The sequence below is a fragment of the Oncorhynchus tshawytscha genome, linkage group LG34, assembly GCF_018296145.1.
Source record: "Oncorhynchus tshawytscha isolate Ot180627B linkage group LG34, Otsh_v2.0, whole genome shotgun sequence".
Lineage (NCBI taxonomy): Eukaryota > Metazoa > Chordata > Actinopteri > Salmoniformes > Salmonidae > Oncorhynchus > Oncorhynchus tshawytscha.
Window position 1 is genome coordinate 4,960,548 of NC_056462.1, and position 24,944 is coordinate 4,985,491.

Here is a 24,944-nt window from a genome sequence, read left to right on the forward strand (position 1 = left end):
CTTAAACAGAGCAATACTCAATCATGAGGCATCAAAGCCAAAGGAACTGAGTAACATTAAGAAATGCTATAGATGGAAGGAATGCAGTTTGGAAACCTACCAAAAAACAATTAGGCAACAACAAATTCAATCCCTTTTAGACAATTTCCTGGGTAAAACGTTCCACTGTAATAGTGAAGGTGTAAACTTGGCAGTAGAAAATCTTAACAGTATATTTGACCTCTCAGCTTCCCTATCAAATCTAAAAATCTCAAAAAGAAAACCGAAGAAAATTAACAATAATGACAAATGGTTTGATGAAGAATGCAAAAATCTAAGAAAGAAATTGAGAAACCTGTCCAACCAAAAACATAGAGACCCGGAAAACCTGAGTCTACGCCTTCACTATGGTGAATCACTAAAACAATACAGAAATACACTACGGAAAAAGAAGGAACAGCATGTCAGAAATCAGCTCAATGCAATTGAAGAATCCATAGACTCTAACCACTTCTGGGAAAATTGGAAAACACTAAACAAACAACAACACGAAGAATTATCTATCCAAAATGGAGATGTATGGGTAAACCACTTCTCCAATCTGTTTGGCTCTATAACAAAGAATAAAGAGCAAAAACATATACATGATCAAATACAGATCTTAGAATCAACTATTAAAGACTACCAGAACCCACTGGATTCTCCAATTACATTGAATGAGTTACAGGACAAAATAAAAACCCTCCAACCCAAAAAGGCCTGTGGTGTTGATGGTATCCTCAATGAAATGATCAAATATACAGACAACAAATTCCAATTGGCTATACTAAAACTCTTTAACATCATACTTAGCTCTGGCATCTTCCCCAATATTTGGAACCAAGGACTGATCACCCCAATCCACAAAAGTGGAGACAAATTTGACCCCAATAACTACCGTGGAATATGTGTCAACAGTAACCTTGGGAAAATCCTCTGCATTATTATTAACAGCAGACTCGTACATTTCCTCAATGAAAACAATGTACTGAGCAAATGTCAAATTGGCTTTTTACCAAATTACCGTACAACAGACCATGTATTCACCCTGCACACCCTAATTGACAACCAAACAAACCAAAACAAAGGCAAAGTCTTCTCATGCTTTGTTGATTTCAAAAAAGCCTTCGACTCAATCTGGCATGAGGGTCTGCTATACAAACTGATGGAAAGTGGTGTTGGGGGTAAAACATACGACATTATAAAATCCATGTACACAAACAACAAGTGTGCGGTTAAAATTGGCAAAAAACACACACATTTCTTCACACAGGGTCGTGGGGTTAGACAGGGATGCAGCTTAAGCCCCACCCTCTTCAACATATATATCAACGAATTGGCGCGGGCACTAGAAGAGTCTGCAGCACCCGGCCTCCCCCTGCTAGAATCCGAAGTCAAATGTCTGCTGTTTGCTGATGATCTGGTGCTTCTGTCACCAACCAAGGAGGGCCTACAGCAGCACCTAGATCTTATGCACAGATTCTGTCAGACCTGGGCCCTGACAGTAAATCTCAGTAAGACCAAAATAATGGTGTTCCAAAAAAGGTCCAGTCACCAGGACCACAAATACAAATTCCAACTAGACACTGTTGCCCTAGAGCACACAAAAAACTATACATACCTTGGCCTAAACATCAGCACCACAGGTAACTTCCACAAAGCTGTGAACGATCTGAGAGACAAGGCAAGAAGGGCATTCTATGCCATCAAAAGAAACATAAATTTCAACATACCAATTAGGATTTGGCTAAAAATACTTGAATCAGTCATAGAGCCCATTGCCCTTTATGGTTGTGAGGTCTGGGGTCCGCTCACCAACCAAGACTTCACAAAATGGGACAAACACCAAATTGAGACTCTGCACGCAGAATTCTGCAAAAATATCCTCCGTGTACAACGTAGAACACCAAATAATGCATGCAGAGCAGAATTAGGCCGATACCCACTAATTATCAAAATCCAGAAAAGAGCTGTTAAATTCTACAACCACCTAAAAGGAAGCGATTCACAAACCTTCCATGACAAAGCCATCACCTACAGAGAGATGAACCTGGAGAAGAGTCCCTAAGCAAGCTGGTCCTGGGGCTCTGTTCACAAACACAAACACACACTACAGAGCCCCAGGACAGCAGCACAATTAGACCCAACCAAATCATGAGAAAACAAAAAGATAACTACTTAACACATTGGAAAGAATTAACAAAAAAACAGAGCAAACTAGAATGCTATTTGGCCCTACACAGAGAGTACACAGCGGCAGAATACCTGACCACTGTGACTGACCCAAAATTAAGGAAAGCCTTGACTATGTACAGACTCAGTGAGCATAGCCTTGCTATTGAGAAAGGCCGCCGTAGGCAGACATGGCTCTCAAGAGAAGACAGGCTATGTGCTCACTGCCCACAAAATGAGGTGGAAACTGAGCTGCACTTCCTAACCTCCTGTCCAATGTATGACCATATTAGAGAGACATATTTCCCTCAGATTACACAGATCCACAAAGAATTCGAAAACAAATCCAATTTTGAAAAACTCCCATATCTACTGGGTGAAATTCCACAGTGTGCCATCACAGCAGCACGATTTGTGACCTGTTGCCACGAGAAAAGGGCAACCAGTGAAGAACAAACACCATTGTAAATACACCCATATTTATGCTTATTTATTTTCTCTTGTGTCCTTTAACCATTTGTACATTGTTAAAACACTGTATATATATATAATATGACATTTGTAATGTCTTTACTGTTTTGAAACTTCTGTATGTGTAATGTTTACTGTACATTTTTGTTGTTTTTCACTTTATATATTCACTTTGTATGTTGTCTACCTCACTTGCTTTGGCAATGTTAACACATGCCAATAAAGCCCTTGAATTGAAATTGAATTGAATTGACTGTGGGCAACTGTCATGGTATGTTGGTGAGATCAGAGATAATGCTAAGAGAACATCTACAGTCCCTGTAACACCTACTTTTGGAAGATGGATTCTCTCTTATGAAAAAGGAAAGGGTTTACATGCCAATACTGACCCTCCAACCTCAGTACCTGTGAGAGAAGATCTCTCTATAGTAGGAGTGTTTCTAGACTGTGATAAACACTGTCTTTTTATAATGTTGATACATTATCTACACTTTTTGTAATGTGGCGACATCATACAAGTTTCTTCCTGTGTTCAGCCCTGGACAACATGACCCACAACCAATAACAATATTTAATGAGACCTAAGAGATGAGGGTTTAAACATGTCACATGAGACACATGTCCAACAATACTGCTCATCAATAGAACAGACATGTTGAAGACAGGAGCACGTGGTCAGAGATATCATTTTAGACCTGAGTTTTATCCAGTGTTGCCCAGAGGTATATGGTTTGTCGTCTGAGGCACAAGGTTAATCAAAACATCTACAATTGTTCAACTTGTTGCTGCTTGTAGTGAGATTATTGATGTAAACTGTAATTCAACTGTAATAAAAGCTGGCAGTATCATATATCCTATAATTCTGTTGAAAGGTATTTAGATAATGATGTCCTCCTGTTAAATGTAAAATGCTCAAATAAAATAATATCAAGAGTACATGACTGACTGCAAAATATTTTCCATTGACCATGGTGTCCTGTCAGCTGCCACAATACTGCTTTTGTTTCAGATTCCAATGCGACACCCCCTTATGGTCTAGTTAGTTCACTGTACCGCAGTTTTGAATTTGTTATATGTTATTGACAGAATTATGATCAATTACATTAAATAGTTATGTTTTGTAAAACTATTCGAAAAACAACAGACGATAGTGTTACTCAGTACAATGACAAAATTGAAAAATCAAGATTCGTTTTAACCAAAATGTCTACGGGATTTAGAATGGAGACCTATCCTTAGCTAGTATGATCTAAGAAGTACAACTGTTACATTTTGTTGTTCAGTTTTCCATCCCTTCCATTGATTGTTAGCTAGCGGTGATTAAAGTTAGCAGACATTTGTAATGGTTGTATAAAGAAAACTGAAACATGGATTACAGTTTCTCCTGGTCCATAGACTACTTTCAGGGAAAGGAACCATCTATCATCAAGTTGTAAAATAGTGAACTACTCCTTTAAGATGAATGCACTAACATTAAGTCACTCTGGATAAAAGCATCTGATAAATGACTAAAATGTCAATGTAGATGTACATGATTTGATATTCTACTGTTTGTCTGAGTTACGACAACGTACTGGGTTAAAATATATTTATTAATAATAATTATACAAAAAAATGTACTTCTGACAGTATGATTAGAATAATTTCAATGGAGGATACATACAATGCCTAGTGAATGTATTCACATTCTGCAGCATTAAAATTAAATATAAATAGGAATTAAATGTTTATTTTATTTATCCGTTATTTTACCAGGTAAGTTGACTGAGAACACGTTCTCATTTGCAGCAACGACCTGGGGAATAGTTACAGGGGAGAGGAGGAGGATGAATGAGCCAATTGTAAACTGGGGATTATTAGGTGACTATGATGGTTTGAGGGCCAGATTGGGAATTTAGCCAGGACAACGGGGTTATCACCCCTACTCTTACAATAAGTGCCATGGGATCTTTAATGACCTCAGAGAGTCAGCCTACTCCGCATTTTAAAAGGGAAAGAAAATTATATAAACATTTCTAAATGAATAAAAAACCTCAAACCAATAACATGTCTTGATTGTGTATGTCTTCATAAATACTTGGTGGAAGCACCATTGACAGCAATCACAGCAGTGAATCATTTAGAATAAAATTATACTCAGCATAACTCTCAGGGAAACATATATCATTTGTTTTAGTCAAAATTGCTCAAGCTCAGTAAATTTGGTTGAGAGTCATTGATGGACAGCAATATTTAAAAGTGGATTTAAGCAAATTTATGTAAGGACTGAGACTAGAAAATAAAAGAGAGCCGCACACTCTAGGAGCTCAGATACAAACTCGTTTATATAGTGTCAAAAGACACAGGTGTCTGTAATCATGGCCAAGAATGGCCTAATATCATTGGTTAATTCTCAAATATTAAAATGGCCTACAAAGAACAGCATACAAACAACAAATGGATAGCATACGATCATAAATTCATTTTAGACTACACAAGCTTACAAACAATTACAATGGCAAAGTCACAATAATCACAAGAATGGCTTCAGATCAACGTCTACGTTGAGACCGAAGGGAGCAAGGGTCTTCAAGTTAAAGATCCAGGCAGCCTCTCGTTTTAACTATAAATTATCAAGGTCACCCCCTCTTCTAGGGAGGGTGACATGTTCGATGCCAATATAACGCAGAGACGAAATCGAGTGGCCTGCCTCCAAGACGTGGGCCGCATTAGGCAAGTTTTTGCACCTAATGAGACTAGACCACTGAGGAACACTAAGTACCTATGGTCTGTCTTTGGCATTAACATTTGTGTAATTGTCCCGCTGAATAATACAACTATCCCAGGGTCAGGTTGTCACTGTTTACGTGGCCTTTGGAGTGGATTTTGTAACACATGCTTCCTTTCCACTGTGTTATACAGGCCAGTAATGTGGAGTAAATGGTGGCAGCATCATGTTATGGCTATGCTTGTCACCGGCAGGGACTGGAGATTGTCATTCCTGACTTAATGCTTGACAATAAGAGACTAAGTTTGAATATTGCTGTCATCAATAATTCCCAACCAAATTGACTGAGCTTGAGGATTACATTTGATATTTTAGTAGACGCTCTTATCCAGAGTGACTTACGGGAGAAATTAAGTACCTTGCTGAAGGGCATATCGATAGATGTTTTACCTTGTCGGCTCAGGATTCGAACCAGCAACCTTTAGGGTTACTGGCCCAACGACCAATTTTGATAAAAACAATGGATATACTGTATTTTGCCCTAAGAGTTTTGCAAGGTTAGTAACTTCTTATTCAAAATGATTCACAGCTGTAATGGCTGCCTAAAGTCCTTCCACCAAGGATTAACTCTGGGTGTCAATACATTTTCATTTTTCATTAATTAGGAACATTTTCTATAACTTTTCTTCACTTTAAAAATGTGGAGTAGGTTGTGTAGATGGGTAGGAAAACATCTAATTCAATCACTTTGTACATAGAATTTTAAGGCAGAAAAATGTGAAGACTTGTCATGATGTTGGCCTGGGGATAGGTTTATGACAGTCAAATACCTCTTCCCCCCTTTTTCCTCTCTCTACCCTACTGATGTTACATTTGCAAACCCCTTGGTTAACATAGAGATTCTGGGAAAATCAGAAGGTCCGGGGGGAAATGAACTATATTCTGGTAATCCGACCAAATGAAAATATGCAGTGGTACTTAATGAATATGATGTCAGTTCGTTTGTCATCTGAGACATTCTCATCAATGATAAGATGACATAAACTCTACAGTGGAAAGTCTACACATCAGAGTTATCGGATTCACATGGAATTGTTGTTCAATTTAAACGTTTGAATATGAAATTATTTGCGATGGGATGAAATGTGATTTTAGCTTCTAATATGTGAGAATTGGGTTTTCATAAGGTTAGGGCTCTGCTCAATCAGTGGCCCGCCCCTGTGAAGAGTCATGGGTTATAAAAATTTTCAGACACACCCTTCTCGCTCCACTATATTAAGCCTTGACGAAAATGTAACCTCCTGTTCCGAGGATGTGAGGACAATGGTCCGATGTCAGAATGGTTCAGATAATAACTACAGAACGAAGCCAACAATGCATAAAATACTGTATTTATGATAGCACAGCTTCTTCCTTTGGTCCTCAGTCTTCCCGCTCTTTCACTCAAACCCAGCCCTTTTCTTTTGTGTAACAAGCTGTCATATCTGTTCCACACGCTAGGGACGTTTTCCTTCATGACGTAATTTGTAATCAAGGTATGATTAATTATGTGTATGTGTAATTCTGTGTGATTAGTTAGGTATTTAGTAAATAAATAATTAAACCCAATTTTGTATTGCTGATTTAACTTGTTAGTCAGGGTTCATGAAGTATTTACAACTTTCAGATGAGACTGAATTAAGGTGACGATTAATATTGACTGCTATTGATATAAAATATTACTGGGTCTTTAAGAGTTTATTCAGAAGATAACATCTCTATAAATAATATTTTGTGGTGCCCGGACTCTCTAGTTAATTACATTTACATGATTAGCTCAATCAGGAAATATTAATTACGGAGAAATGATTTTATAGAATAGCATGTCCTATTACTTAATCTGGCAAAGCCTAAGACACGACACTGTGCAAGGGGTGTGTAAGACTTTCACTATCGACTGTATATTTCCACAATGGCTCCCATTGTGTATGTTTTTATAGCAGTAATAATAGCAGTTATAAGATAAAAACTTATCCAACAGCTGAAGGTTCAAAGTTCAGTATAATACAGTCTATTTGTTCAAGGGTTCCTACACATTGGTTGTATGACCTACTGGTTTTAGCTTTGAGACACTACGTGGAATTGAATGAAATGATCAGGGTCACATTTAGGGATGTGTAACATAGTGAAAATCACACCCTGTGTTTAATGGTGCAATATATTAATCTTCTTCTAATACCTGCGATTATGATGATATTGTCATCACAGTGATGTTCTGATCTCTACGACACGAGTGTGGCTGAGTTTTTGATACGGGCAGCTCTCACAGTCCTCATGGCAGCTCAAAGTCCTGGTGAGCATATCAACTGTTTGCTAGTTGCAAAAGCTCCTATTTCTTTTGTTTAGTAACACTTATCCTCTTCATGATCAATAAAAAACATGTATGCCTTATGCGCAATACAAAATGAATTGCAATGCACAACACAGGTAGTAATAACTACTCATCAACATCTATAGCAATAGTCATAGAGTATTCAGACCAGGCTTTATAAAGCCTTGTGAAGCAATGTGTTATAATGCCCCATTTAAATGTATTATTTGCACTTCCTCTTACAAGCCCTACATCTCCCTCCTATCCCAGCCATCTTCACCTTGTGGTTCCCTCATGTTCCGGACTTGACGCAGTGGAACTCCTCTATCTCTATCCTCTCTTTAATGCTGAGAGATTGGAGGTGCATTGGTACTGGTCCGGTGACTTACACTGACCTGCCTAACTGTAAACTCAAAAAAAGGAACGTCCCCTCACTGTCAACTGCGTTTATTTTCAGCAAACGTAACGTGTAAATATTTGTATGAACATAAGATTCAACAACTGAGACTTAAACTGAACATGGAATAATGTGTCCCTGAACAAAGGGGGGATCAAAATCAAACGTAACAGTCAGTATCTGGTGTGGCCACCAGCTGTATTAAGTACTGCAGTGTATCTCCTTCTCATGGACTGCACCAGATTTTCCAGTTCTTGCTGTGAAATGTTACCCCACTCTTCCACCAAGGCACCTGCAAGTTCCCAGACATTTCTGGGGGGAATGGCCCTAGCCCTCACCCTTCGATCCAACAGGTCCCAGACATGCTCAATGGGATTGAGATCCGGGCTCCTCGCTAGCCATGGTAGAACACAGACGTTCCTGCCTTGCAGGAAATCATGCACAGAATGAGCAGTATGGCTGGTGACATTGTCATGCTGGAGGGTCATGTCAGGATGAGCCTGCAGGAAGGGTACCACATGAGGGAGGAGGATGTCTTTCCTGTAACGCACAGCGTTGAGATTGCCTGCAATGACTATAAGCTCAGTCCGATGATGCTGTGACACACCGCCCCAGACCATTACAGACCCTCCACCTCCAAATTAATACCGCTCCAGAGTACAGGCCTCGGTGTAATGCTCATTCCTTCAACGATCAACGCGAATCCAACCATCACCGCTGGTGAGACAAATCCGTGACTCATTAGTGAAGGGCACTTTTTGCCAGTCCTGTCTGGTAAAGCGACGGTGGGTTTGTGCCCATAGGCGACGTTGTTACCGGTGATGTCTGGTGAGGACCTGCCTTCCAACAGGCCTACAAGCCCTCAGTCAATCCTCTCTCAGCCTATTGCAGACAGTCGGAGCACTATTTCTCATGGTCTGAGTCTTTTGGCAAACTCCAAGCAGGCTGTTATGTGCCTTTTACTGAGGTGTGGCTTCCGTCTGGCCACTCTACCATAAAGGCCTGATTGGTGGAGTGCTGCAGAGATGGTTGTCCTTCTGGAAGGTTGTCCTTCTGGAAGGTTGTCCTTCTGGAAGGTTCTCCTTCTGGAAGGTTCTCCTATCTCCACAGAGGGACTCTGGAGCTCTGTCAGAGGGACTATCGGGATCTTGGTCACCTCCCTCAACAAAGCATTATCCCCCGATTTCTCAGTTTGGCTGACCGGCCAGCTACAGGAAGAGTCTTGGTGGTTCCAAACTTCTTCCATTTAAGAATGATGGAGGCCACTGTGTTCTTGGGGACCCTTCCCCAGATCTGTGCCTTGAAACAGTCCTGTCTAGGAGCTCTATGGACAATTCCTTCTACCTCATGGCTTTTGCTCGGACATGCACTGTCAACTGTGGAACCTCATGTAGACAGTTCAAATCATGTCCAATCAATTGAATTTATGACAGGTGGAGTCCAATCAAGTTGTAGAAACATCTCAAGGATGATCAATGGAAACATGATGCACCTGAGCTCAATTTCGAGTCTCATAGCAAAGGGTCTGATAACTTATGAAAATAAGTTATCAGTTTTTTATTTTTAATACATTTGCCAAAATTTCAGAAAACCTGTTTCCGCTTTATCATTATGGGGTATTGTGTGAAGAATTAGGGGGGAAAAGTATTTAATACATTTTTAGGATAAATCTGTAACGTAACTAAATGTGGAAAAAGGGAAGGGATCTGAATACTTCCCGAATGCGCTGTATATCATTAATTTATATGTAAAAAGTTGATGTAGCAGCGAAGGATTCTCTTTAATTCAATTAGTAATTTATCATGCAGTGAACATATAGAGAGATAAATATGGTTGATTTATTATTAATACATAATATGTCAATCATCACATGTTTTACTCATGCAGAATGTGGTACTGCCAAGGATACAACTACACAGAAGATATGTGTCCCTAATGGTACATTTATATTGACATTCCTTTTCATTATTTAATGTTTTTAAAAATCTAGGTTCTTAGATCTTATTCACCCCACAAGCACAGTCATTCAGGGTTATTAGCATTTACTGAAGAACACCCATAAGAAGAACAGGTGATACAACCCAAAGTCTATTGTCTGTTGATAAGATTAGTGGTTAAATGTTTCTCTGATTTGATTTGTTCATTTGCTGCATGGGGTGAAGTGAAGCGATTCAAAGGTAGGACACATTAACAAAGAACTAACATAGTATCATTACACGGCTGTACCTTCAAGTTACGTCCATATCAGCAAACCATGTGAGTGAATGAATTCACAAACATCACTCTGGACCCAACGTCTGCTCACCCTAACCTAGACGTGTATGCAGGTAGAAAGGTTTATTGTAGGGGCACAAAAGTAACTGAAGTTCCCACAGCTCTTAATGTCTTTAGTGAGGACAGATTCAGCTCCGGACAGTTATACTGGGAAGTGAAGGTGAGGGAAGATTCCATTTTTAGCAAAGAGAAACATTCATGGTATGTTGTTGTAGCCACTCTGACAAGGGCTCTTAACCCCTATTAAAATGGTTTCTGGGTTTTTACATATGAAATAGGTTATTATGTCCCTGATGACCCTCAAATACCAGAATTGGGAAATAAAAGCCCTTTATTTATTTCTAAGCCAACAAGAATCTGGAAAAGCATTTCTTACAACACTTGAAGTGTTCTTAGATTGTGACAGACAGATGCTTTCCTTTTATGATGCTGAATCAAAGGTACATCTTTACAGTTTGTTTAACGTTGTGTCATCTAACACATTCTTCGCTGTATTCAGCCCTGGGTTACGTGGCAAATGTCCCTTAACAGTTAAATGACTCTGGATGACAAAGGTGGAAATACATATTAAATCAAATACCATTGGAACACTATGAGACACTAACAGGAAATTCAACTGCGTTGACACCTACTTTAAATTTATATTTATTACCTTTAGCAAGATCATTGATGTAAATCTGTAATAAATGTTTTGAATATCAACACTGTTGATTTCTGTATTGAGTATTGACATAACCTGATATTTAATTAATATATTAGTAGTTTGAAAAACTCCTGTGCAACACCTCCACTCAGTGGTCTTTTCAGTGCATTGAACAGACTGGACCAGGATGCCACAAATGAAACAGACTGACATACTCATACAGTTGTGCATTGTGATAGAAAAATGATGAATTCACCTTATTTGTTGGAATTATTTACTTTACAGTAAGATATCTGTCTTATGCTGTGTTTTATGGTCTCCACTCTAGTAGCTCGTCTGGGTGTTGAGGACATGGGTTTTACGAGAGATAGCTTGAAGCTGACAATTGATTGATGTTGGTGAAAAAAAAAACTAAAAGAGGGAGTTTACAGGAGAGGGAGACAGCAGGGGTTCAAACTGTAGAACCCAGTTCCTACATTTGAATATAAAAATAGATTTTATCAAACAAAACTATGCTACATTTTATCTCAGGGTGACAAATCAGAGCAAGATTACTGAATGTTAGTACGTTATTTACCTTCAGAGGTGAATGTATCAAACCAGTTGCAGTGAAAGTGTTTTGATGTTGTGCACTCTCTTCAAACAATAGCATGGTATTTTTCCACTGTAATAGCTACTGTAAATTGGACACGAGTTAGATTAACACGAATTTAAGCTTTTTGCCCATATAAGACATGTCTATGTCCTGGAAAGTTGGCTGTTACTTACATCATTCTAATCACATTAGTGCACGTTAGCAACAACCAAACTGCTTTAGGGACACCAATCCCGTAGAGGTTAGAAAATCCTTGTCAATGCAATAGAAATCTACGTCTATACGCTCTGCCTACAATGATAGTGTTAACTAAAGGAGAAAACTCTAGAAAGTTGTCTTGTGCTTCTCTGCGCGTGCTGATATTTGTCCTTCGCACAGCATAGAGGGAACATTGGTCATAACTCCATACACAATACCCCATAATGAGCAACTATAAACAGGTAAAAAACGGAAATATCACAATATCACAAGTATTCAGTGTTCAGACCCCTTTACTCAGTACTTTGTTGAAGCACCTTTGGCAGCGATTACAGCCTTGAGTCTTCTTGGGTATGACACTACAAGCTTGGCATGCCTGTATTTGGGAGGTTTCTCCCATTCTTCTCTGCAGATCCTGGCAAGCTCTGTCAGGTTGTATTAGGAGCGTCGCTGCACAGCAATTTTCAGGTCTCTCCAGAGATATTCAATCGGTTTCAAGTCTGGGCTCTGGTTGGGCCACTCAAGGACATTCAGAGACTTGTCCCGAAGCCACTCTTGCATTGTCTGTGTGCTTAGGGTTGTTGTCCTGATGGAAGGTGAACCTTCGCTCCAGTCTGAGGTCCTGAGCACCCTGCTGCCACCACCATGCTTTTCCTCCCGAGGTGACTCTTGACATTTAGGCCAAAGAGTTCAATCTTGGTTTCATCAGACCAGAGAATGTTGTTTCTCATGGTCTGAAAGTCGTTTACGTGCCTTTTGGCAAACTCCAAGTGGGCTGTCATGTGCTTTTAACTGAGGAGTGGCTTCTGGGAAGAAGGTGCTGGCACAGAAGGCAAACATTTTACGTGCCCCCAATCAATTGTGTTTTTTTGTTCATTTATCTGCATTGTTTGTTATTATTTTTTTACTCATTTTGTACATAATGTTTCTGCTACCCTCTCTTATGACCGAAAATAACTTCTAGACATCAGGACTGCGATTACTCAGCACGGACTAGCATAATCCTTTTTCTTCTTTCACGACTCTGATGAGCCCGATGTGGAGGATATACGGCTCCCTCTGGAACAGGCCCTGACCCCCCTGATTTGCGTGAAGAGGAGGCGGAGAAAGAGAGGCTGGAGAGCGGGCTGCCTTCTGAGAAGTAGGAGGCGATTGAATTCTCCCCTCAATTCTGCTAGCAAACATGCAATCTTTGGACAATAAAATTGACGAGTTATGGGGAAGATTAAACTACCCACGGGACATTAAAAACGGTAACATCTTATGATTCACGAAGTTGTGGCTGAACGACGACAATATCAACATACAGCTGGCTGGTTTTACGATGTACCGGCAGGATAGAACAGCAGCGTCTGGTAAGACAAGGGGCGGCAGATTATGTATTTTTGTAAATAACAGCTGGTACACTATATCTAAGGAAGACTCAAGCTAATGCTCGCCTGAGGTAGAGTATCTCATGATAAGCTGTAGACCACACTACCTACCGAGAGAGTTCTCATCTGTATTCTTCGTAGCTGTTTACATACCACCTCAGCCAGAGGTTGGCACTAAGATAGCATTGATTGAGCTGTATTCCGCCGTAAGCAAACAAGAAAACGGTCACCCAGAGGCCGGTCACCCAATAAAAAAGTGGTCAGATGAAGCAGATGCTAAGCTACAGGACTGTTTTGCTAGCACAGGCTGGAATCTGTTACGGGATTCCTCCAATGGCATTGAGGAGTACACCACATCAGTCATTGGCTTCATCAATAAGTGCATCAATTACATCGTCCCCACAGTGACCGTATGTACATACCCCAACCAGAAACCATGGATTACAAAAGCATCCGCACTGAGCTAAAGGCTAGAGCTGCCGCTTTCAAGGAGCGGGACTCTAACCCGGAAGCTTATAAGAAATCCCGCTATGCCCTCCGACAAACCATCAAACAGGCAAAGCGTCAATACAGGACTAAGGATGTGGCAGGGCTTGCAGGATGTGGCAGGGCTTGCAAACTATTACAGCCTACAAGGGAAGCACAGCCGAGAGCTGCCCAGTGACACAAGCCTACCAGACAAGCTAAACTACTTCTATGCTCGCTTCGAGGCAAATAACACTGAAACATGCATGAGAGCACCAGCTGTACTGAAAGACTGTGTGATCACACTCTCCGAGGCCAATGTGAGTAAGACCTTTAGACAGGTCAACATTCACAAGGCCGCAGGGCCAGACAGATTACCAGGACGTGTACTGCGAGCATGCGCTGACCAACTAGCAATTGTCTTCACTGACATTTTCAACCTCTCCCTGTCCGAGTCTGTAATACCAACATGTTTAAAGCAGACCACCATAGTACCTGTGCCCAAGAACACTTAGGTAACCTGCCTAAATGACTACCGACCGGTAGCACTCACGTCTGTCGCCATGAAGTGCTTTGAAAGGCTGGTCATGGCTCACATCAACACCATCATCCCAGAAACGCTAGACCCACTCCAATTTGCATACCGGCCTAACAGATACACAGATGACGCATTCTCTATTGCACTCCACACTGCCCTTACCCACCTGGACAAATGGAAAACCTACGTGAGAATGCTATTCATTGACTACAGCTGCCCCCAGGTGGTAAGGGTAGGTAACAACACATCCCCCACGCTGATCCTCAACACAGGGGCCCCTTAGGGGTGCATGCAGCCCCCTCCTGTATTCCCTGTTCACTCATGACTGCACGGCCAGTCATGACTCCAACACCATCATTACATTTCCCGATGACACAACAGTGGTAGGCCTGATCACCGACAACAACGAGACGGCCTACATGGAGGAGGTCAGAGCTGCAGTAGGCCTATAGGACAACAACCTCTCCCTCAACGTGATCAAGACAAAGGAAATGATTGTGGACTACAGGAAAAGAGGACCAAGCATGCCCCCATTCTCATCAACGGTGCTGCAGTGGAGCAGATTGAGAGCTTTGATTTCCTTGGTGTCCACATCACCAACAAACTAACATGGTCCAAGCACACCAAGACAGTCGTGAAGCGGGCACGACAAAACCTATTCTCTCTCAGGAGACTGAAAAGATGTGGCATGGGTCCTCAGATACTCAAAAATTTCTACAGCTTCACCATCGAGACATAAAATATGACTGAAAACTCAATCAGTACATAAATGACTAGAAAGGAACATGCATATTACACAGATCAGTTGAGCAAACAAGCCTTGTGTTTTCAACGGGCGGTTTAATTTAACGTGCACTTTAATGAGCGGTTGCATCACTGCCTGGTATGGAAAATGCTCGGCCTCTGACCGCAAGGCACTACAGTGGGTAGTGTGAATGGCCCAGTACATCACTGGGGCCAAGCTTCCTGCCACCCAGGACCTCTATACCAGGCGGTGTCAGAGGAAGGCCCTAAAAATTGTCAAAGACTCCAGCCACCCTAGTCATAGACTGTTCTCTCTGTTACCGGCAAACGGTACCGAAGCACCAGGTCTAGGTCCAAGAGGCTTCTAAACAGCTTCTGCCCCCAAGCCATAAGACTACTGAACATCTAGTCAAATGGCTACCCAGACTATTTGCACTGACCTCCCCCCCACTGCCACTCTCTGCTGTCATCCATGCATAGTCACGTTAATAACTCTACCTGCATGTACATACTACCTCAACTAACCGGTGCCCCCACACATTGACTCTTACCGGCAAACCCCTATATTTGTGTTATTTTTTACTGCTGCTCTTTAATTACTTGTTACATTTATCTCTTAATCTTATTCATATATTTTTTTGAAACTGCACTGTTGGTTAGGGGTTCATAAGTAATCATTTCACTGTTGTATTTTGAGCATTTGACTAATACATTTTGATTTGTCTGGCCACTCGACCAGAAAGGCTTAATTGGTTGAGTGCTGAGTCAGGTGAGTCAGGTGCAGGAGAGCAGAGAGTTGTGAAGAGGCGCACACTTTATTTAGGCAGAGGCAATAAAACAGACAGATGCCACTGTGTCAAAACCTCCAGTCAAAGGTAAAAAGTGCAAGGCGCGAAATAGTCAAAAAAAATAAGCAGATGTTTAACAATTTAAACATCCTTCATGAAATACCACGGAAATACAGGGGGAAACCCAGCCTGGCGCATAACACGACAAAAACAATTTCACACAAAGACATGGGGGGGAACAGAGGGATAAATGCATGCAGTGTGATTAGGGAATGTAAACCAGGTGTGCAGGGAACAAGACAAAACAAATGGAACAATGAAAAAATGGATCGGCGATGGCTAAAAACCGCCGAACGACGCCCAACAAGGAGAGGAGATGACTTCGGCGGAAGTTGTGACACCACTGTGCTCTTGTGGACCTTCAATGTTACGGTTGTTTTGATACCCTTCCTCAGACCTCAACACAATCCTGTCTCGGAGCTCTATGTACTATTCCTTTGACCTCTTCGTTTGGTTTTTACTCACATGCACTGTGAACTGTGGGGCCTTGCATTGTACAAGCCTTACATGGATTTGCTCCTACCTATTTCTCTTCGATTTGGTCGTGCCATACATTCCTACATGTACACTACGATCACAAGATGCAGGCCTCCTTATTGTCCCTAAAATCTCTAAGCAATCAGCTGGAGGCAGGGCTTTCTCCTATAAAGCTCAATTTGTTATGGAATGATCTGCCTATCCATGTGAGAGACGCAGATTCGGCCTCGACCTTTGAGTATACTGAAGACGCATCTCTTCAGTAGGTCCTATGATTGAGTGTAGTCTGGCCCAGGGGTGCGAAGGTGAATGGCAAGGCACTGGAGCACGCCCTCAGGCTCTTGCGGTGGAAGAGATCTTCACGGGTTATACTCAGCCTTGTCTCAGGGTAGTAAGTTGGTGGTCTGTTGATATCCCTCTAGTTGTGTGGGGACTGTCCTTTGGCAAAGTGGCTGGTTGGCCCTGTACGGGGGTATTGTAGGACATAGCCACAGTGTCCCCTGAAACCCCCTTAGCTCAGCCTCCAGTATCTATGATGCAATAGTCTATATGCCGGGGGGCTAGGGTCAGTCTGTTATTTCTGGTGTAATTCTCCTGTCTTATATGGTGTCCTGTATGAATTTAAGTATGCTCCCTCTAATTCTCTCTCTCTCCCTCTCTCCCTCTTGGAGGACCTGAGCCCTAGGACAATGCCTCAGGACTTCCTCGCCTGATGACTCCTGGCTGTCCAGAGTCCACCTGGTCGTGTTGCTGCTCTATTTCAACTGTTCTGCCTGCGGCTATGGAACCCTGACGTGCTACCTTGTCCCTCGACCTGCTGTTTTCGACTCTCTCTCTACCACACCTTTTGTCTCAACCTCTGAATGCTCAGCTATGAAAGCCAACTGACATTTACTCCTGACCTGTTGCATCCTCTACAACTACTGTGATAATTATTTGACCTTGCTGGTCAACTATGAGCATTTTAATGTGTTGAAGAACAATCTGGCCTTATTGGCCATGTACTCTTATAATCGCCACCCAGCACAGCCAGAAGACGACTGGCCACTCAGAGCCTGGTTCCTCTCTAGGTTTCTGCCTTTCTAGGGAGTTTTTCCTAGCCACCGTGCTTCTACATCTGCATTGCTTGCTGTTTGGGGTTTTAGGCTGGGTTTCTGTAAGCACTTTGTGACACCTGCTGTTGTATAAATACATTTGATTTGGTTAAGCGTTGAGTTAGATAACATAGCTACCTCAATTGTTAATTCAAACAATTTCTGTGACTTAATGTAACATAGACACTGGGAGTCTTGAAGCAGGTGGTAATTTTAATATAACATGTTCCCGATGCAACGTAGGAGTAGAGTCTAAACAACAGAAACAATCCTGCCTGGGGAAAACACCCAAGGGAGTGCCATATAAAGGGGAGGTAATGAGTGAGGTAATGGACTCCAGGTGTGCCTAATGATGAATTTGTAAATGTACAAATTAAAAGGAGTTTCCCATCTCCCCATTAAGAGTATTTCTGGAGCAGCACAGAAATGTCATTATCCAGATGGTGTGACAAAGGCATTTCCTGATAACATTCTTTGTTGTTACTTGTAAGGTTAGAACCAACTTGCAGTACCTACAGCAGGCAGAGACGTGAGAAACCTTTTGTCGGCCAGCTCAGGAACAAGCTACACTATTCGCATCCCTCGTTAACAATCAAACTGCTGAATGACAGGTGTTGGGCGTAGCTTTATAGTGCACCACGGAGAATGTGAAAGGTAAGTCCACGACCTTAAAAGGCAGGGAGTGGACAGACAGGAGAGGGAGAACTGAGTATTTTCTTTTCTATTATAATTTTGGGCTCCGAAGGAGAACTTTAATACACCGCGGTCATACGTTTTGCCACAGCGTTCCAATTACCTACAGAAGGTTTTGATGTCACGACAGCTGGAAAAGCGAAGGAGAGGGACCATGCACTCAGGTACATATAAACTTCACTCTATGATAAACAACTCTGCCCTCTTTAAAGAATGGGATTCTCACTTTCCTTTTTTCTCTCCTCCCCTTGTGTCTTTTTTTAGTATTTTCTTTTTTACAAATGCATAGTTTTCTGGATTGTCTCCTTATTACCGCTGGAGTTTTGATCAAGTCATAGAGCTGGTAATTTGATGTATTATTTATTCATAAAACAAACGTTGTACTGTATGTACAACTGTATAACTTGTACACTGTATGGATGGTATCAAATAAGCATGGTCAGTCAAGGCAATGGGTCTCCACAATGGGTCCCCTTCATGCTTAGTAGAAACTGTAGGCAGCTAACTTGTAAATCAGTTACCCTTGGTGGTGAAAGTGAACGCACAGAGGATGCCATGCAAGTGGACAGGCTGTAGAGGCAAAACCTACGTGTCTATTCTATCATTTACGAAGTGGAACTCAAAGTATCATTCAAATACATTGTGATATTTGGATTGTCTTGAATCTACAGGATTACCAGAAAATCCCAGGCGTTTTGGTTTTGCAATAACAGGAAATCAAGGGAGAGGAACCATGCACTCGGGTACAAATTAATTCCATTACACTGTATGAGTTGCAGCCTTCCTATATAAAATATATAGATATGATGGTTCTCTAGAATTGAGAGTTCACGTATCTGTGACGCTTCTCGTTGGTGGAAGGAGAGGAGGACCAAAATGCAGCGTGGTAAGTGTTCGTCATGTTTTAATTGAACAAACTGAACACCACACAAAATAATAACGAAGAGAAAATGAAACAATTCTACCAGGCGAACAGACATTAAACACCCACAACCAAAATGGGGAAAACAGGCTACCTAAGTATGATTCTCAATCCGAGACAATGAACGACACCTGCCTCTGATTGAGAACCATACTTAGGTAGCCTGTTTTCCCACTCTTGTTTATGGGTGGTTATTTTCTGTTTAGTGTTTGTCACCTTGCAGAACTGTTTCGTTTCTCCATTTCACTTTGTGATTTTGTTTTTGTGCGTTCAGTCAACAAATTATGACGGACACTTACCACGCTGCATATTGGTCCGGTCCTTCTTACTCCTCCTCAGAAGAGGAGGACGAGAACCGTTACAGTATCATGAAAGAATGGTGTCCTACTCCCCTCTTTCCTTGTTTCAATCTTGTCATTATGATTGTTTTGCTTGTTTCCCAGTTTCAGGTTAGTTTCTGATCAAAGATCATGTGCGTAGAGACGGTGTTTACATTAGTCGTTTATTAACAAATTTAACAAAATAAGGATTAAGTTCGTACAGCATTTTATGTTTTGTTCAAGACTTTTAGTCCGTTTCAATCTCTACTGTGATCAGTGAAAGTCACATGATCGTTGCAACATTGTCCGGTAGTCATTTCATTGCCTTTTATGTGGGTTGAAGTTGGCATGTGAATGGCAATAATAATAATGGCATAACACTGTCAGACACACTGTCCCTTTGTCTGAAATTCCAAAGTGCATCATGTAAATGCCCTGGTTTAGAGATATTTTCCTAACACACAGGAAACTGTGTTCACATGAACGATTGATTTATACATTTAGCTGGGTAATGTAACAGTGTTGTCCTGTCTCTTCAACACAGGGGTATTTATGAGGGTGCTGATACTGTCAGTTGTCACTGATCCTATCCCTGCTCAAAACCCTGGTAAGAATGTTTACAAAGCATTTTTGAGTAAATAACTACTCTTCCTTGTCCAATGTAACAACACCGAGTGCATAAACAGGGCAAAGTGTATGATAATTCTTCACTGTACATTCTTCTTTCTGTTACCCATTACCCCAGAGGTCTTCACTTTGGTGGTCCCTCATGGTCCGATCTTGACCCGGATAAACGACCTCCCTCTCCATACCTTGTGAACTCTCACCTCTCTTCAGTGCAGAGCCGTTGGAGGTGCGTTGGTACCGGCCTGGATGCTGTGGTCCTTGTATAACAAGGCAGGTCGGTTGAAGTTACCAGGCATCTATGGACCCCTGTTACAGGAGCAGGGTGTCTCTAACTGGGGGGCTGGAGAGAGGGAACGTGTCCCTGACACTGGAGAGGGTCACACTGGAAGACAGGGGGGAGTATGTGTGCCGTGTCAGCAGCGAACAGTGATATGAAAAGGCCAGTGTGTCCCTCACACTGATTGGTAAGGAGCAGAGGACTATGTTTCTACAATGAATGAACCTGTAAACAAACATAACACGTGATGTAAACTTATTTAGGGAGAGATACTGTGCTTTTGGTGGGAATCTAGTTCAGAATCAAACTACTATTGCTCATTTTGTTGAACTTGTGAACATTTCTGGAAAATGTAACAAAACTTCTAACAGTCCTGTCTATTTTTGGGGTTGAACTGCCTATCTTTCCAATAGTATTAGGTGGTATCCCAGTTTTGTCTCTTGCTGAAGCAAGAGGAGGAGGAGGCCAGGTGAACATCACCTGTTCAACAGTGGGCTGGTCACCTCAACCGACACTCACCTGGAAAAACAAAGGCGCAGAGCTCAGAAATGTACAAGAAGTACTCTACACACATGGTAATAACATTACTTGCAATGATAAAACACAAATTGATGTAAAATGTTCATAGTGAAAATCAAAACCACTCTTTCTATCTATCTCTGTCTCTGTATCTCTCTTTCTCTGTCTCTCTCTGACTCTCTCCACTGAATCAGATCCTCAGGGCTTGGTGAGTGTCAGTAGTTGGCTGCTGTATTCTCCCTCAGACTCCGATTGTACAGGAGAGCCAATCTCCCTGTCTGAGGAGGAGAGAGAGAGCAGAACACTGCCACAGATATGCCAGCCTGGTGAATGAGTGTCCTACAAACAGCATTCACACACTCAGATCCCACTTACTTCCCATCCCAGAAATGATCTGCTGTAAGGGGACTGTGAACATGCTGAAGATGTGTCTCTATCGTGCTATCTTTCCATCTTATGAGCGCTTGTGAATTTGATTTTCCTTTTTTTTTCACCTTTATTTAACCAGGTAGGCAAGTTGAGAACAAGTTCTCATTTACAATTGCGACCTGGCCAAGATAAAGCAAAGCAGTTCGAAAGATACAACGACACAGAGTTACACATGGAGTAAAACAAACATACAGTCAATAATACAGTATAAACAAGTCTATATATGAGGTGAGAAGGGAGGTAAAGGCAAAAAAGGCCATGGTGGCAAAGTAAATACAATATAGCAAGTAAAACACTGGAATGGTAGTTTTGCAATGGAAGAATGTGCAAAGTAGAAATAAAAATAATGGGGTGCAAAGGAGCAAAATAAATAAATTAAATACAGTTGGGAAAGGGGTAGTTGTTTGGGCTAAATTATAGGTGGGCTATGTACAGGTGCAGTAATCTGTGAGCTGCTCTGACAGTTGGTGCTTAAAGCTAGTGAGGGAGATAAATGTTTCCAGTTTCAGAGATTTTTGTAGTTCATTCCAGTCATTGGCAGCAGAGAACTGGAAGGAGAGGCGGCCAAAGAAAGAATTGGTTTTGGGGGTGACTAGAGAGATATACCTGCTGGAGCGTGTGCTACAGGTGGGAGATGCTATGGTGACCAGCGAGCTGAGATAAGGGGGGACTTTACCTAGCAGGGTCTTGTAGATGACATGGAGCCAGTGCGTTTGGCGACGAGTATGAAGCGAGGGCCAGCCAACGAGAGCGTACAGGTCGCAATGGTGGGTAGTATATGGGGCTTTGGTGACAAAACGGATGGCACTGTGACAGACTGCATCCAATTTGTTGAGTAGGGTATTGGATGCTATTTTGTAAATGACATCGCCAAAGTCGAGGATTGGTAGGATGGTCAGTTTTACAAGGGTATGTTTGGCAGCATGAGTGAAGGAAGCCTGGAGTTCCTGTGTGCAGAAGCCTGGAGAGAAGCATTTATTCCATATTTGGTCCTGTCTCTGCTCCTCCTCTCTGCTCTCATATCTGTGGTCATCATGCTGGGCAAACAATGAAGTATATACTGTAAATTGTTACTGTCAATATTTATCAATAACTTTTTTTTTTTAATCTTAGAAAGCATTTTCAACAATCATTATGTTTTGTTTTAGAGTCTCTGGCATGGCTGTCAACACAAAAAAAAGGCAAAGGCAGCCCAGGTAATGTACATTGGTATGTGATCTGTGTGACATTCAATATGTAGAAATATGATGTGTATCTAATGAGATATCAGATATGTTGTGTCATCAAATAGGATGTGTGGTTTTTCTCTGCATTTCAGCAGAAGTTGAGCTCGAGCAGAGGCCAGGTAACGTTGTCATTCTTAATCCATTGTATTTGGTTGATATAACAGATACCGTTCATTTGACTAAGTCAAATGTTTGGGCAAATACACACACATCGCAAGTAAATATCACCTTTTTATACTGCCTTCCACCTTCTCCATTCAACAGATACAAGGCACCTAATTTGAAGGTAATCAATGCATGTTTGATAACCATGCTTCATATCCAAAAGTCTGCCTTGAGTCACTAATATTCTTATACATTTCAAATCAAATCAAATCAAATCAAATTTTATTTGTCACATACACATGGTTAGTTACCTAAGTGTGTTCATGGTATTTGTGCTTGTAGAGGCACATCGATGAGAAACAACCTGTTGAAAAAGTTAATCATCGAAAGTAAAGTTTACTTGAATCTAATGTTCCTGCCAATGTGAATCTAAATTGTATCATCTCAGTGTTTTCCATTGACTTCGTATTTGCTTTTATGCAGACTGGCTCCAGGTGAAAGGATTCAAAGGTAGGATTTTTTTTTACCAGATGTTTATTAGATGATAGTTATTATTGTATTAGCCTAAATTGCGAGACTATCCCATGTCAACATTGTGTCTGAGTTCATGAAACCATAATCTCTTCCCTCAGAGAACATCACCATGGATGTCCAGACTGCTTCCCTTGCTTTTAGAGTGAGTGTAAAAGGGGGGAAAAGCTCAGTACAGCGCAGGAGAAGAGAAAGATTACTCAAACAGGCATCCCCATGTGTTGGGTAAAGAGCATTTTGACTCTGGACAGCACTACTGGGAAGTGAAGGTGGGGGGTCAATTTACAGAAATGATGTCATGGTATATCGGTGTGGCCAGAGAAAATGCTGAGAGAACATTCTGTCATTCCTTTAACTCCTCAGTATGGTTTCTGGATTTTATTTTCTGAAAAAGGAAAAGGTTTCCATGTAAAAAAAAAAAACTAACCCTCCAAAACAAGTAGGAGTGTTTCTAGACGGTGACAGACAGACTCTGGTCTTTTTATAATGTTGAGACACAGTCACATCTCTACACTTTTACTGATGTGGTATCAAATGACTTTCTCCCTGTGTTCAGCCCTGGAAAAAGTAATAAACATGTTATGTTGAATAAATACCAAGAGATGAAGGTTAAAACACGTCAAATGAGGCATACTGTACACAATGTGTTTTTAAATTAGGCCAACACTACAGCTACGGTATGTTTAACATGAGGCAGATGTAGAAAAACCATGACTAGGGTATCATTCTGACTGAAATGTTATTCAGGTATTCTCAGTTCAACACACACATACGATGCATTCGGAAAGTACTCAGACCATTTGGCTTTTTTATATTTGGCTACTAAAATTGATTAAATTGTTTCCCTCCCTCATCAATGTACAGACAATGCCCCATAATGACGAAGCAAAAACAGGTTTTTGGACATTTTAGCATCAAAACATAATTTTAAAAAACAAAAATATCACTTTTACATTTAGTATTCAGACCCTTTACTTAGTACTTTGTTGACGCACCTTTGGCAGCGATTAGAGTCTTCTTGGGTATGACGCTACAAGCTTGGGCTCCCAGTGCAAGAGGTTGCAGCACATCCGGCCGGGATTGGGAGTCCCATAGGGCGGCGCACAATTGGCCCAGCATCGTCCGGGTTTTGCCGGGGTAGGCTGTCATTGTAAATAAGAATTTGTTCTTAATTAACTGATTTGCCTAGTTAAATAAAGGTTAAATAAATAGAAAAGCTTGCTACACCTCTATGTGGGGAGTTTCTCTCATTCATCTCTGCAAATCCTCTCTGTCAGGTTGGATGGGGAGCGGCACTGCACAGCTATTTTCATGTCCCTCCAGAGATGTTCGATCAGGTTCAAGTCCTGGCTTGGAAAGTAATTCAGACCCCTTCACTTTTTCCAAATTGTATTACGTTACAGCCTTATTCTAAAACAGATTAAATGAACAACAAATCTCAGCAATCTACACAGAATAACCCAGAATGACAAAGCAAAAACAGGTTGATATTTTTGAAAATGTATGGAAAATAAAAAACAGAAATACCTTATTTACATAGGTATTCAGACCATTTGCTATGAGACTTGAAATTGAGCTCAAGTGCATTCTGTTTCCATTGATCATCCATGAGATGTTTCTACAACTCGATTGGAGTCCACGTGTGGTAAATTCAATTGATCGGACAGGATTTGGAAAGGCACATACCTGTCTATATAAGGTCCCACAGTTGACAGGGCATGTCAGAGCAAAAACCAAGCCATGAGGTCGAAGGAAATGTCCGAAGAGCCCCGAGACAGCATTGTGTCGAGGCACAGATCTGGGGAGGTGTAGCAAAAAATGTCTGCTGCAAGAACACAGTGGCCTCCATCATTCTGAAATGGAAGAAGTTTGGAACCACCAAGACTCTTCATAGAGCTGAGCAATCGGTGGAGAAAGGCCTTGGTCAGGGA

At 41.3% G+C, this 24,944-nt stretch overlaps 1 long non-coding RNA gene across 1 annotated transcript; it reads left to right on the top strand.

Moving 5' to 3' along the window:
- Positions 1–19,709: 19,709 nt before the first annotated feature.
- LOC112231775 lies at positions 19,710–23,188 on the top strand. The gene is made up of 8 exons (XR_002950522.2): positions 19,710–19,906; positions 20,045–20,390; positions 20,617–20,778; positions 22,300–22,347; positions 22,473–22,496; positions 22,642–22,663; positions 22,966–22,992; positions 23,115–23,188. It is a non-coding gene; the product is annotated as an uncharacterized LOC112231775 (long non-coding RNA).
- The last annotated feature ends 1,756 nt before the right edge of the window (positions 23,189–24,944 follow it).